We start from the raw sequence: 15,399 nt of genomic DNA, 5'->3' as shown, positions 1-15,399 counted from the left end.
ATGTATCAGCAATAATATTCTCACGCCCAGGTAAATGCCTTAATTCGTAGTCAAATCTTTGCAATCTGATAAGAAGTTTGGTTGTTCTAGCGTCTAAGTTTAACATAGTTTGGGCTCTCGTTACAGCTTTGTTGTCCGTATATATTACAATCTTTCTACCCAATACATAATCTGCGAACTTTTCACACAGAAAGACTAAAGCTAAAAGTTCCAACTGAAAAATAGAAAGTGTCATCTCACTATTTTTAATAGCCCTACTAGCATATGATATTACCTCGATCTCATTATTGTCATTTCTCTGCGCCAAATAACCAGCAATTTGATACTCACATGCATCTCCATAAATTTCAAATTCTCTAGAAAAATCAGGTTGTGCTAACGCTGGTGCTGTTACTAATGCATTTTTCAAAGTATTAAAAGCTTTCCTTTCCTTTTCGCCAAATACAAATTTCACATCTTTACGTAACAAATTCACCAAAGGCTGACTAATTTCTGCAAAATTATCTATATGTCTCCTCCTCCAGGTTCCTAAACCCAAAAATCTACGAACGTCTCTCCTATTCCTTGGTTCACAAAACTTCAAAATACTATCATTTGTTTTCGGATCAATTTTTATCTCTTTACCATCAACAATGTGACCCAAGAATTTTACACTTCTAACAATAAACTTCGTCTTAGCAAAGTTTAAAGTTATATTTGCCTTACGATAAACACTTAAAACATACTCAAGATGTTCCAGATGTTTCTCATAGCTATCAGAAAATATTAATTGGTCATCTAAGTAACAACATAGAAATTTGGTAGTCTCTAACCCAAATAATTGATTCATTGCCGCCTGAAAAATCGAGGCGCTACTCTTTAACCCCATGGGTAGGCGTGTCCATACATATTGTCTACCTTCATAAAGAAACGCTGTACATGCATACGAATCTGGATGCAAGGCTTGCTGGTAATACGAGTCCTTCAAATCACAAGACGTGTAAATCTTACTACCTGATAATCGATGTAACAAAGTTTGAATAGGCTCAACCTGCACTTTAGGTGCTTCCACTTTCTCATTCAAAAATCTACAGTCAAGAACAGGGCGAGCTGTACCATCGCTTTTTCTAACACAAAACATGGGGTTACTATAAGGGCTAGTAGCCTCTTTGATAATTCCGAGTCTTAACCATTTCTCTATTTGTTCTCTAAAGCTATCCTTCAAGTTGATTGGTATAGGATAAGGTTTGACATTGACTATCTCTTCATCCTTCAAAACAATCTTATATGGCTCCAAATTGGCTAACCTAGGCTCATCTGAGAATAAATCTTTATATTTGATTAATAAATCTATCAACTTTGGCTTAACATACATAGGTAAGTCATCCCTAGCTTGCACAGAATCTATTATATTCTGTTCAGTAATACAATTTGAACTCTCACTTTCCTTTATGAAACAGTTACTCACATTAAAACTATTTAAGTTAACAAGAGTTTCAGTACCAACTTTATCCTTTAAACACATTATATTCTTCTGAAGCTCTAGGACAGCGTTGTATTTATACAAAAAATCTGCACCAATCAACAAATCTACATGAAGACCATCGACAACAAATACAAAAATGTTGAACACCCTGTCATTTATTATTATATTTAGTTCCTGGCAACCTTTTACACACTGTTTGACACTATTTACAAATCCAGACAATATCACATTTTTTGCAGGATTCAGTTTTGCTTTAGGCATTATTGCAACAATTTTATTCCATGCTTTCTTTGATAAAATAGAGCATTCGCTACCAGTATCAATAATACATGTAAACTCTAATCCTACAATACTACAACTCGATCGCGGTGAAGAAAATTTACATCTCTCAAAATTTCTTCCCTCAGAACTAAGCAACAATTCGTCGTCAACAACAAAACAAATTTTTAAGTTGGTGCTAGTTTGTACTTTTGTTTCATCATGATAACACTCTACCTCACCATTTCTCAATTCAGAAATTTGTGTACCTGACTCTACGCCTAGTCAATCATTTCTAGTTTCATTAGTGTGAAATACACGATGATCAGGGAAACTTCTAGAAACCCTGTCTCTTTCATCTTGTTCTGCACTTACACTATTATCATGCTCAGCACCACTTCTACTAGTTTCATTCTGTACACTTCTTTCATCATCATTGTCATCGTTCTTTTCATAATCTTGCCTATTTCTTCGTCTCCAATACCATCTGTCATTTCTGTTTGAAAACCTACGATTCCTGCTGTGAAAATACTTTCCTTCGCGAAATTTACTTTTGGCGTAAGGCCTACTCTTATTATCAGTACATTGGGTCCCCCTATCATTTACTTGTACATTCCTTACATCATATTTGTTTGTTTTAGCATATCTGTCATTTTGGCTACTTGATTCTTTACCACGCTTATCATCATCGTAATACTTACAACTATCAACAACTCTATTATAGCTTGGAATATCCAAACGTTCTAATCTCTCAATTAGATCAGACACACTCTGTATTTTAACAAGTGATAGCATTTTACGTACATCATATGGCAACACTGATAACAATAAATCCACAGTCTCAAATTCGTCAGGGCAAGACACTAAGTTCACATACTTTCGATACACTGACCATGCATAATCAACAAGTGATTTATACCCTGAAGATTTAAAATTAGATTGATACAAAGCACGAAGTTGTGCAGCTACAATCCTTTTATCAGTATACTTCCGAAGAAAATAGTGTACAAAATCGTTATAAGACCTTATTTTACTCTTCATCGACAAAAACCAACCTTGTGCACTATTAGTAAGTTTCTTTTCCAAGATTAATAAACGATCCCTTTCATTAATGCATCCCATCTCAAAATATGAGGTCATTTCTTCCAAGAACTTTCTCGGACTTTCAGTCATGATGTCGCCAGAAAACGAAGGGTAAGCATTTAATTCTGTTAGTTTAACTGGCCTAGATGCTACTACATTATTACCAAAACATCTATTAAAACATATCCTATCGTTATCGAAACCCTCATTATTAGGATTAAACTGACCATTATCTGCATAGTGAGTAGGAAACACTGTATGGTTACACACACACATACAATCCCTTTCCTTGTCACAACCCTTTCTTGGTTGACAATTATTACCTATATTTTTTTCTTTGACCTTTCCACCTTGAAACAATCGCATTCTGCTGCTTTCTTCGACCGGCCGTATCAAGTTTCTCTCCCTTGCACGTGAGTCAGTAGGAAAGCAACAATGATATTCCCCCTCACGTCTCTTACAAACAGCTGAGCACAATTCCTCCCTTGATCTCATACATTCTGTTAATTTTTCGTGAGTTTCAGAACCAGAATAAGAACTATTACTTTCTACCTGTTCAAAATTAGTTGATTTAAAATTATCGTTCTGAAAATTTTGCAACAAACCAGACCCTTCAACTTGTTCATTAAATGGAAAATAAAATCTATTATTAGACTCATCATAAGCAGAACAATTCTTATTACTGATATTAGACACAACATGAGAGTTTAAACTTCTAGTACAGTCGGCAACAAAAGTATTATCATTAGACCGCGGTAGTTTGCCAAATGTGCCTTGAAAAGCTGTACTTACAACTTGGTTAGTGTTCCTCCTTCGGCGATTTTGATCTGCACACAAATAAAACACGTCTTCCTGCTTTTCTTCGAGCTGATTTCGCACCTCTGAGCCCTTGTCTTCCACTTCTTCATCTTCTTGACAGATTCTACTTTTAATGGCTGTCTCCTTTTCACGAACACACAAGTCGTCTGGCCGCTCTTTGACAAGTTTTTCCAGGGAATCAAATCTCTCCGTTAATTTTTCCACTTCCTTTTGAAGCTGATCGTTTTCCTTTTTGCAAACAGTTCTATTAGAAATTATTCTTACTTCCAAATCTTTAACTTGGCGCTGGAACCCAAATACACTCTCTTCTAATCGTTTATGCATTCCTTGCATCTCTTCCTTTATTTCAGCACGAACTTCTTGGAGGTTGTTTTTCACTTCAGAACGAACTTCCTGGAGGTTGATTTTCACTTCAGAACGAACTTCCTGGAGGTTGCTATCGAGTCCTGTCATTAAACTTAATAATTTGTCCAGTTTGTCATCTTTTACCGACTTGTCATTGTGCGTGTCTTCTTTTGTACATTCGTCACACTTCCATGGAGTATCTGGTTGTGAATAATAGTCTTGCTCCTCTGCACTCATTTTTAAACACTTAAAATGATAGTATTTATTACAAACATCACAACCCATAGAAAGTCCACTATCGTCACAACAAACAGCTTCCGTGCTCGTGTCCGACATTGTTATCAAAATAAACGTGGCCACAATCTGAAACACTATAATTGCTCAAACACTATAACATAATGGAAATAACTCACTTTTGAACAAGCCACAAACGTCAAGAATACCACCCGAACCAACACGTACTTTTGAATCACGTCGGGGTCACCAATTTGCAATGTTCCTTTTGTCTTCTTTATCGAAAGGATAATGTCTTCTGTAATCTGACTCCACGAAACTTCTTTTATATAAATCTCTTCCGATAGCACGCTATAATAAAAGCTCGCATGGACGGGTTAATTCGTTTGTATGTTAAATGAGTGCTCATTAATATATTATATAATTATATTTTAACGTTAGCTATTACAAATGCTACAATGTCGCACGGACGTCTCAACAACACTAGGCTCGTACCTCTCTAACTGACTTATTGAACTCTCTTTTCACATTCAGTGTATCCAACTACAATATAATACCACTAATTCAATTCCTTTTTTTCTTTTTTTTTATACATACAAACTAACTCAACTGATATTTAGAAAATACTAAACACTACAAAGGGATTATTTTTTGGAGGGTGTGCAATGTTAGTTTTTTTATTTAATGTTAAGAGATGAAAGGGGTGAACTTTGGTGTTGACAAGTTTTATGTTTTCTTTATTAAAAGGCAAAGGGTTTTGACAATAAATTAGAGAGTGAATTTTGATTAAACCTCACGAGAACTACTATAAAATTAAAGAATTGTATTTGTTCCAGCCACCTCGTAAGTTTAGAAGTTAATTGTATAGTAGTTTATAATGTTAGCAGACTTTTATTATTTGCTATTAAGGTAAAATATTTACTTTGTGATATTTTTTAACTTCATTAGTAATTAGAAAATTGCAAAAAGTTTTAAATTGTGAATTGGCAGAGGTTTAATTTTTGGAGGGTGATGAGTTAAGACCTAGCATACAAGATTATAATTTTTGCCTATTTTTTTAAAAGACACGCCCCTATGCCTTTTGCTGAAGCATTTGTTATTAATAAATGTTTTGTATTTTGTGTGCTGTATAGTTGTACGATTGGCAGATTTACCATAGCTGTTTTTATTTTTTTGAGAATTAAGAATTAAAAAAAATGACCTACACTAAAAGTATTATTCAGGAATTTTTCTTTCAGTTGATAGGATAATGTAATGAAACCATGAACGAAGAGTTTAAAAATCACCATTTTTATTAACAAAAATCATAATGGCAATTCGATAGGTGAAAATGGAACGAAGTTTTTTGTAATATCTTAACTTTTGGATACGTGCATAACATTATTTTTAAATATCACAAGGATATATTTGTAATAAATAAATCGTTGGTAGCAGAAGCAAAATAGTTAAGAATCATCTGTAGTCAAATAACAATGTTTTTTTTCAATAGTAATTAACAATTCGAATAAAATCACGAAAAAGATAAAAGCAAATCTAAGGGTAAATTAAAGTGAAAGCAAATCTAAGGGTAAATTAAAGTTCAAAAATACTTATTTTTACATTATTAGATAACGATGTTTTTCAAAAAATGTAATTAAAACTTTCCTAATATTTTGTAAATTTTTATATTGGCTTTTGGCAAAGTAAGAAGAAAAAATAGTTAAGGCAAACAAGGACATATAATAGTCCATATAAAAGAACCAAGTTTGCAACTAAAAAAATCATTCTGCACTCTGGATCCTGCATCCAGCGCCGAAATGGATAAGTCCCTAAGAAATTACAAATACCGAAAAAGGGACCATTGTTTTGTCAAAACTTAAGCAGAATCTGCAATAAGGTAAAGTACGATATCAGAGAACTTTAACTGTTTATATGCATTTGACATGATATTGGGAGGTCTCTGAAAGTGACAGGCAATTTGAATACTTAAATATTTAGCTTATTTCTGTTATAATTGGTTTAGCATTGGGTGAATTTATAAATTGTTTGTTAAGCTAACATACTATGTCTGATTATGAACTCAATGCTCTTGAATGTTCACATATGAATAATAAATTTGTTACAAAAAGTATCCACCATGGGCGTGTCAGCCGGGGGGATGAGGGGGACGCGTCTCCCCAGAAATTTTCCCCAGGAGGGGATTGTCCCCCCAGAAAATTGTATAGCAGAAATTCTTCCACAAATATCTCGGCAAAAATGATAAAATACTGGAATGGGAACGTTGATTGTCAATTAATAATTAATGGGATTGAAAGGACTTACACTTTCATTGAAGAAAATTCTGTAACAATTACCAGGGTATATAAATTAAGTACAGAAAGTAGCGACACTGTATTAGCTACGTCGAAAACTACCATAAAGCGTGGCATTCATTCATTTGCAGCAAAAAGAAAATTTTGAAATATCTATATACTAAAATGCTTACGTTTATATATTCGTGGTCAAGAAAAGTTTATATGTTTGTGTCAAATTCTTTTAACAATGATATCTCGGAAACTACAAGCTCTGGAAAGATGCCGTTTTCACTGATTGATTGCAAATTTTCTGAAGATTGTTGAGTTATAATTGAATATTTTTTAAATGGACGTTATTTCTTTATTACATTTTTTTTTTAGGAGAACGTGGAAGTATTGAAAATTTGAAAGTAAAGCATCATAACTCAACGAGTTATACATCAAAACACCGCACATTTGTATACGAGGTTAGTATATCTCTCCGGCATTGTTCCATGGTCAAATTATAATGAAAAACGAAGCATAACTATTTCTCCAGTGTAAGATGAATCTTTATTATCTGGAGTATTTGGCCCAATGAACACCATATAGCCTATCACTGACATTATAATTAATTGTGTGTGAGCTAGAATATTTTTGAAAATAGTAGATTCTAATTGAAAGTACGCAATTCTTAGTGTGTCTTTTCATTTTGAACAGCTACCACTTTCTGTAGGATTTACAACTTAGTTCCAAGTCAAAAATATTTCAAATTTGACTTAGTACTTATCAAAAGTTAAAAATATTTTTGCCTTGAGATTTGATCTTTAGTTTTCCAAGAAAGCGGTAGCTGCAAGAAAAAAATGTCGGTTTCTAAGTATCTAAAAAAGATTCCTTTCCCTCTACACTTATAACATTACAAAGAGAAAAGATAAAATGTGGATTTTTTTTATTTAATATACCGACTCTTGCTGTATCGGCTTAGTGTTAAAATACCACCATTATTGTGCCAACCTGGACAATCGATGGAAGACTTACAACACTATTTAGCTTCGGGAATATAACTCAAAACCTACCTAAAAAAGACCTTTATCTTCGTGTGCGGGTAACGTAGGTCTCTTTGCGTGTTCGCATGTATTGTTGAACTTTGTCAACTGGGCTGTGCGCAAGTGTGTTTGAAAGGACATGTTTTGCACCGTGTTTTCGCCAACAGAAACGTTATTTAGACAGCTGTGTTTATGTGTGTTACTCTGAATAAAACGCTGATATGAAGTTTTTCATCTCTTGTTTCTGTTTAGTGTTGTTTTATTGTTTGAAATTAATCAATTTGTCATATTAAAAGAAAAGAAGACAGCACGTGGGCCAAAACACTGCCATTGTTGATTAAAAGAAGTGAAAAATTAATTCAAATGATAGTTCAGCTGATGGATTACAATCTGAAACTGACAATGGAAATTCAAATCTTGTATCGGTCACCATCACCATCAGTGTCTATAGAAGAAACCTCTCAATCTTCACGTCTAGCAAGTGGTTAAGAGCTTTCCCCACCCTTCGAACCTTTCAAAGCCCAATTAGACTATAGTGTTACCTACAAATTTTCCACAATAGACTCTGAAATGTCGTGTCAACTTGGTTCCTTCGGTGGCTGCACGTCGATCCAAACAAAATTAACGTCATTTTCTGTTTTTACTGTATGGACATCTTGAAAAACATTTTTAAAAAAGTTCTTACTAAAACCATGGAAGACTACTGTAGGATTTTGCAACTGGAAGAAAGCTAAAGAGAAATTAAGTATACACGAAACTTCAGAATGTCATGAACTGGCTGTACTGCGCTACACCCAGAGGAAAATTCCAACAGAAAACCAACGAAACAGACAAATTTTAAATAAACAACTGAAAACCAGGAAATTCCTGGAAAAAATGTAATCTCAAGTATACGTTATCTTGCAAGATAAGGACTCGTATTTAGAGGACATGACTCCCGGTTCAGGAATTTATTTCAGTTGATGAGCCTTTGCTCTGAAGATTTTCCACAATTGAAAAGCCGAAGAAAGGGAAACATGAAGAGATGTAATTTCATGGATGTTAAAATCCAGAACGAAATCTCGAAACCATGGGCCAAGAAATTGCTTTTCATATATGTAACAAAATCAAATCTCAAAACTGTCCTCTGTTTAACATTATGAAGATATTCTCTCTACGTTCGAAAGATGAAGACTGACGGAATTGTCAACACATCTTCAGGATCAGCAGCTGGGCTTTAGCGGCTTTTTGAAGAAGGATCAACGTTTTTTGGGATCATATGGCTAGAGATCTTATCAGAGGTAGGAGCTTTTTAACAGGACACTTAACCCTTAAGAGATCCGGGGTTTTTGGGCTATTTTTTAGACTTTCAGTCAAGCAGCTAGTGCATCGTCACTATTTATTCTAGGAGCATGGTTCATACCTCATTCTCTTCAGAATGGAGCTGGCTTTCAAATGATACCACTTGCATGCTCATACCATATACCAGGAGCGGGAAAAATGATGTCAAAGGGAAATTTTTGGAGGGAAATTTTTTTCTTCGCACTTTGGGCCTCCCTGGAGCGACCCTGTGTGAACGTAGCCATCTAAAAAAATCTGATAAATAGTACTTGGTATACTGAATGTGTGTGCCAAATTTCCAGTTTCTATCTTGAATACCAAGGGCGGGAGAAATTTTATCAGGAATTCCCACCATGCCCCAAATTACCGTAAAACACCATGATCTCAGGTAAAAAATTTCCTGAGACATCCCAAATTACCCTAGGGTCATGTCTCGCCCATCATTCTCTTCAGAATAGAACTGCCTTTCAGGCGGTATGACTCACGTGTCTCCATCATGTATCTAAGGCGGAAAAATGAGGAAAAACAGGATCTTTTGGGTCTAAATATCCTTTTTTCAACTTTTAGCTCCCCTGGACACCCCTGTTTTAACGCAGAGATCTGAAAAAAACTGGTAAATACTACTCGGTGAGCTGAATGTTTATGCACAATTCCAATTTTCCAGGTGCAAAAGTAAGCCCGCCAAAAAAAATATATATATACCGACAATGTCCCATATTCCCGTATACAGAGGGAAATTTTTAAACATTCCCTGAGACATCCCTAATTATCCTAGGGTCATGTTTCGCCCATCATTCTCTTCAGAATAGAACTGCCTTTCAGGCGGTATCATTCACTTGTCTCCATCATGTATCTAAGGCGGGAAAATGAGGAAAAACGGGATTTTGGGTAAAAATATCCCTTTTTTCAACTTTTTGACCATCTGGATCCCCCCCCCCCTGTTTTAACGCAGAAATCTGAAAAAAAAATCTGGTAAATACTACTCGGTGGACTGCATGTTTGTGCAAAATTTCAATCTTCTACGTGCAAAAATAAGCCCGCCAAAAATACTTTACATAAACCCCCCAAAAAGTATTACACGAAAATATAAATTTTAGACTTATGACGTCATCATTTCCTATGTCTCGACACAGGAAGGTGTGAAACCATGGGAGATCTTAAGTTGACAAAACCAGAGCACCACACATCATGACGTCACTAAATGTGATAGTAAGTTGAGCAGTGTTTGCAACTGATTTGGTGTCAATTTATTATTTTTATACTAGAGTAATAGACCGGTAAAGAAAATATGTTTAAAAATGATTATCTGTTAATGAAGCAATATACTTAAAGAGACATTTGTTTATTTGTATGAAAACATAGCATTTCCACACGCGATATTTGATTATGTGCTTCGCGAAAGATTTGTTGCCACAAAAAATTTGGAGATCCACAATATATAATTGACAAAAAAATTAATGATAGGTGTACATCATATTAATATGTGACAGGCCCTTATCCATGGGGTCTAAAGGAACGGGCCCCTCTAAATTTTTACGGTACTGGTCCCCTAAAATTTTCACAGTACGCTTGCAAATGAACTATAACAGGGTGCAAAATTTCAAAGTCAGACGCACTCGCCAAATCAAAAATAATTGTCGCCAGTATCTCTCACGTACAAATTGGGATGTCTTCCCCCCCCCCCAAACGGCCTTTGGTTTGACAAAGAAAGACCTCAGATTCCGTGTTTTCTCTCACTCGGTGACAATTATTTTCTTACGAAACAGAAAATGCGCTGCCCTGTGAGTTCAGGCAGAAACATTCCTACTGAACACTGGTCGCCAGCTCTAAATTTCTAGTCGAAAATTTGTACGCTGGGCTATAATATGATGATTAACTATAATACGATTGGATCGGGACTCCCTCCCAAACTTCTACCGGGCTTCCCCTAGATTTTTGGGCTGGCTACCAGCCTAGTATGTGATATTTGACAGGGCCGTAACTTGAGGAGGGAGGGGGCAAATGCTTCCTCAAGGAAGATCCCCGCCGTTCGAGGGGACCCATTTTAAGACAACATTTTCTTACTCCGTAAACGATACGAACATGAAATTATAAATGAAGCATCGAATATGTCCACTATATTACATAAACAAAACAACACATAAAACGTAAATAAAACAAAAATGAGTCGTGGGCCCATTTCAATAAAAATAATTTACTATTAGGGGCCCTTGTTCCCTTAATTCATTTGTCATGTATGGAACGGGCCCAAAGGTGTAACGAACGACCCGGGCCTATAAAGAGTAAGAGAAAGATGGAAAGAGGGAGCCCAAGAATTAGAGAAACATATTTTTTCTAGGAGCACCAAATACGCGTATTAATGCTTACCCCCCTCCCAAGAAAAAAAAATTAAGTTACGGCGCTGGATAAATTGATGCAGGTGTAGAATACATGAACACAAAACAGTAATTTATGATTAAAATGAATGACTGCGTGTGAAAGAGGACTGTACTACTAATTTTTAAAAATTATATAACGTTTACTGTATGTAGAAAACGATGGTGCAGTCCTATTTTTGAGTTTGAATTTGCAAAATTTACGAAAGAAGTATGTAATATATTTCTCGGGTTCTGTAGGATTACGGGGGACCAAAACTACGTAAAAACACAATGTTTATAGGTGGAATGAGTCCAAGTTGCGGAAAGATAATTGATATTGATATGTGAGTAATTTGTGAACTGAGTAGACTGGAAATGCCGTGTGCGGAATGGAAAATTTTGCAACTACTATTTGCTATTAATTAGAATGGACGAATACAACGTGCATTGCGGCGTTCTAACCCGACTTCGCTTGCTAGCGCTCGCTGGTCAATATTTATTTATTGATACAAGTCATGGCCATTACCGACATCTATGGCCTTAAGCACGTCACGTTGGAGGCATGACATCCTCGGCGAGCACACAATCACGGTACGGGGGAGGGATATAAGGAACGGATAAGGAAAGAAGCGACCTGAGGCCTGTAAATTAGATACCATCCCGGCATTTACCTGGTGTGAATGAGGAAATCCCAGGAAAAGCCTCATTTAGGACAGCTAGCCTGAAAAAGCTGTTACACCTTTTCGACCGACTGACCCTGCCGGAAATCGAGCACAGCACCAAAGGTGAGAGAATTAGCGACTACTCATGCTCAGCAATACTGTCTGAAACTCTTTGGTTAGTGGTATGTTTGGCTTTAGGTAGATTAACCTCAAAAACATTTAAGAAAACAGCAATGATGATCAACAAAAAATGTTTTCTCCCAGTAATCCGACATATGGCTAGTTTTCAAAGCACATACTGAGAAAAAAAATGTAGGTAGCGTACTCAAAACGGTAGGTTACATGCGTAATTCCTGTAGTTTTTGGACTTAACGTACAGCAAACGTATAACTGAAAACCCATGTTTTATAATACTTACTTTCCGTATAAGCGTTCCATCTATACGTACTTTCCATATGAAACAATATAGATGGTCAGGATCTCACATACAAATCGACGCAGAATGTCCATAGTAGAATAGAATATAGCTGCAGAATGTAACATAGGTAATATACGGAAAACTGTTAGATGTCAGACATCCTGCAATGGCATGATGTAACATCTAAGGGTAGTGCGTATGTAGCATATGGATAACGTATGCTCCATACTGATTTCTGTAGTAAGCAAGAGGATTTTGTATATTTGTACAATATGCCGCTATAATTTTTCTTAGTGTGCAGTTCATAAGCAAGGGCGCCCATGTTGTGGTTTCCAAGGGGGGAAAATATAAGCGACGTTTCAAGTATAGTTTCAAATTTTGCTGTAAGTAATGTAAAAATTCTATTGGGTTTTCGGTATTCCCAAGTACAATTTCCTCTTAGGGAGCAATCGCTCCACTTTTCTCCCCTTGATGGGCGCCCTTGTTCATAAGTAATGCTGTTATGTGGGTGCTGGACCTGTGGGTCCAGTATTTCTTGATAAATCCATTAAATGTTGTGCGTGTAATCCACAACACACACAGATATAGGCGGGGATTCATGTCACTTAAGGACCTCCCCATTTTAAGGCAGTAATAAATGCGAAAATTGTCGATAAGTGATTCGCCTACTTTGATTTTGCGAATAGTTCGTACTATGTGCGACTTTGTCCATGCGGCGTCTAGGGTATGGTCGACGTCGATAAGCTAATAAAACGAAATACTTCAAAAGTTGAAACGGTGGGTGCTTAGACGTAAACCTCGTGTAGCTTAGGTATAGGCTGCATAATTACTTTATTACATCAGTGTTAATGTGCATCCTTAAATTGGGATAGAGCAGTTCAGATCAATAATACGTGGACAAATTCTTATTAGTTTGAAACCCACATTTCTCGATGAAAATAGTGTCATCACGCCTTCTAGACTGTATATGTGTTGGCGCATGCCAGTGATCCACCAGGAACAGGTAAAATTCAGAGGCGCTACAAGAGATAATTGTTCAAAAGTTACATTTAAAAAAATGGGTGCACACTTAGTAGTAGTAATAGTAGTAATGATAGTATAGTAGTAGTAAGGCAGTAGTAGTAGAGGAGTACTTTAGTAGTAGCCTGGCCCGCAACCAGAGGGGGGCCAGGCCCCTCTAAACTTTTTGTGGCCCCTCAAAATTTTATTATTAATACAAAAAACACAATTTAGATATTTATAAGATAAATTTAAAGACTTGGCCCCCGTAACATATTCACTGTCCTCCCAAACCTTTGTAGCTGGTTTACGGCCCTGGTAGTAGCAATGATAATATAATAATAGGCTAGTAGCAGTCGTAGTAATAGTATAGTAAGGCAGTAATGGTAGTAGTAATAATAATAGTATACTAGTAGTAGTAGAGTAGCAGTAGTTCGGGTTAGGTTAGGGTGGGTTCAGGCAGCGAAATAGTCATATTTCAAGTCCCTTGTACATTAGTTTGCAGCCCTGGAATAACGCCCTTATGGAGAGTTTCATAGAATTAAAGCAACATCTTATTGCTGTATCTATGTTCACAGATGACTTACATATTCTGCGCCTTCATAAATAAATTCCCTAAACATTTGTCTTTTGTTCTGAATTAACACCTTTTACCTGTAAATTGTAATTTTAAAAATGTCCACGTATTCTTAATCCCGTTTCTGCCACTCCAAAACACTTACTAAACGTACAAGAGTTCATTTGGTGCTAAAATAAATTGATATATGATGAATGTCAGTACACATAAAATAGAACATAACTGAGGAAACCTGAAATTTCAATCTTGATACACGTATCAGTGCGCAGCACGAAATGAGATTAAAAAAAATCCCGGCGTTCTTCCCGCCTTTGATGGGACAAGCCGCAATTATTTACGCATTATTCAGTCCATTGTTTGTGTATAATCTTGTTCGTTTGTTGAATGTAAAACGCAACTCACAAAACCACTGTAACAACATAATGTGTTTTTTATTGTCCACCGGTACACGAACAAATTTCAGGTATGTCTTAAATTATAATCCACCTTGGCATATTATCTCATCAGTAATACTGTCAACAGAGCTGCCTTGCTTATGGATACACTGCGCATTAAGTGCTCCAGGGAAGTGACGACATTGAGTGACGTCATGTCTTGTTGCTGTGGTTATGTCAACTTAAGAACTCCCGTGAAACCATCCGTAATGTCTTCTGCAATGCCTCTGGACTTGAAAAACAAAAAAAAAAAAAAACAAACAAACAAAAAAAACCCGACGAAAAACTCAAATAGGAGAGTTATAACGCAATGTACCATGAAACACCCCGTATGGTACAAATTGTACCATGGGATCCCCAAAGGGTTAAAGACCCAATTTCAGTAAAACAATGGGAACCAATACAAATCATAAATGAAAACATGAATATTATGTTTAGTCACTGATCATAAGTTCATTGTACTGTCATGAAACCTACAAATTAATATCATCGCCCTGGAAATTCCATTAATTATAATAAATATTGTCAACAGTACCATAAATAGGATTTTTTGTGTCGCTGGAATAGAACCTGTTATCACCATTGATAGGATTTATCTATCCTAAATTGCGGCACTTTAATTCATGTTATGTGACATTTTGAAAATTAAGGGGGGTGCAATGACATCAGCCTTTCTTTAAATTTGGCCCACGATGTTGAGTGAAGGGTACTGTCCCCCCACCCAGAAAATTTTTGGTGGGCACCGTTAAAAACTAATTGAGTCATCAATAAAATATTGTAAAATACTGACAATCAGACATTGCAACCACTCGTTTAATTTGACAATTTAATTTGATCTTTAATTCTTTAATATATATATATATATATATATATATATATATATATATATATATATATATATATATATATATATATATATATATATATATATATATATATATATATATATATTTTAATCTTATGATTCAATACATAATACTTTACTCGAAGCAGAGTCCATCAGGTATCGCCAACTTTCACAGGTGCCATCCTATATTTTACATGCTGCTTACCCTTCTCTACACTACAATCCTTCCAAGTTAAGTGATACCAGCTCGGAATCATTAATGTGGGCTAGCTCCAAAACACAC

This window comes from Thermobia domestica, chromosome 1 (genome assembly GCF_964235325.1).
Source record: "Thermobia domestica chromosome 1, izTheDome1.hap1.1, whole genome shotgun sequence".
NCBI lineage: Eukaryota > Metazoa > Arthropoda > Insecta > Zygentoma > Lepismatidae > Thermobia > Thermobia domestica.
The sequence above is the reverse complement of the archived record's forward strand: the minus strand, read 5'-3'. Positions refer to the sequence as shown.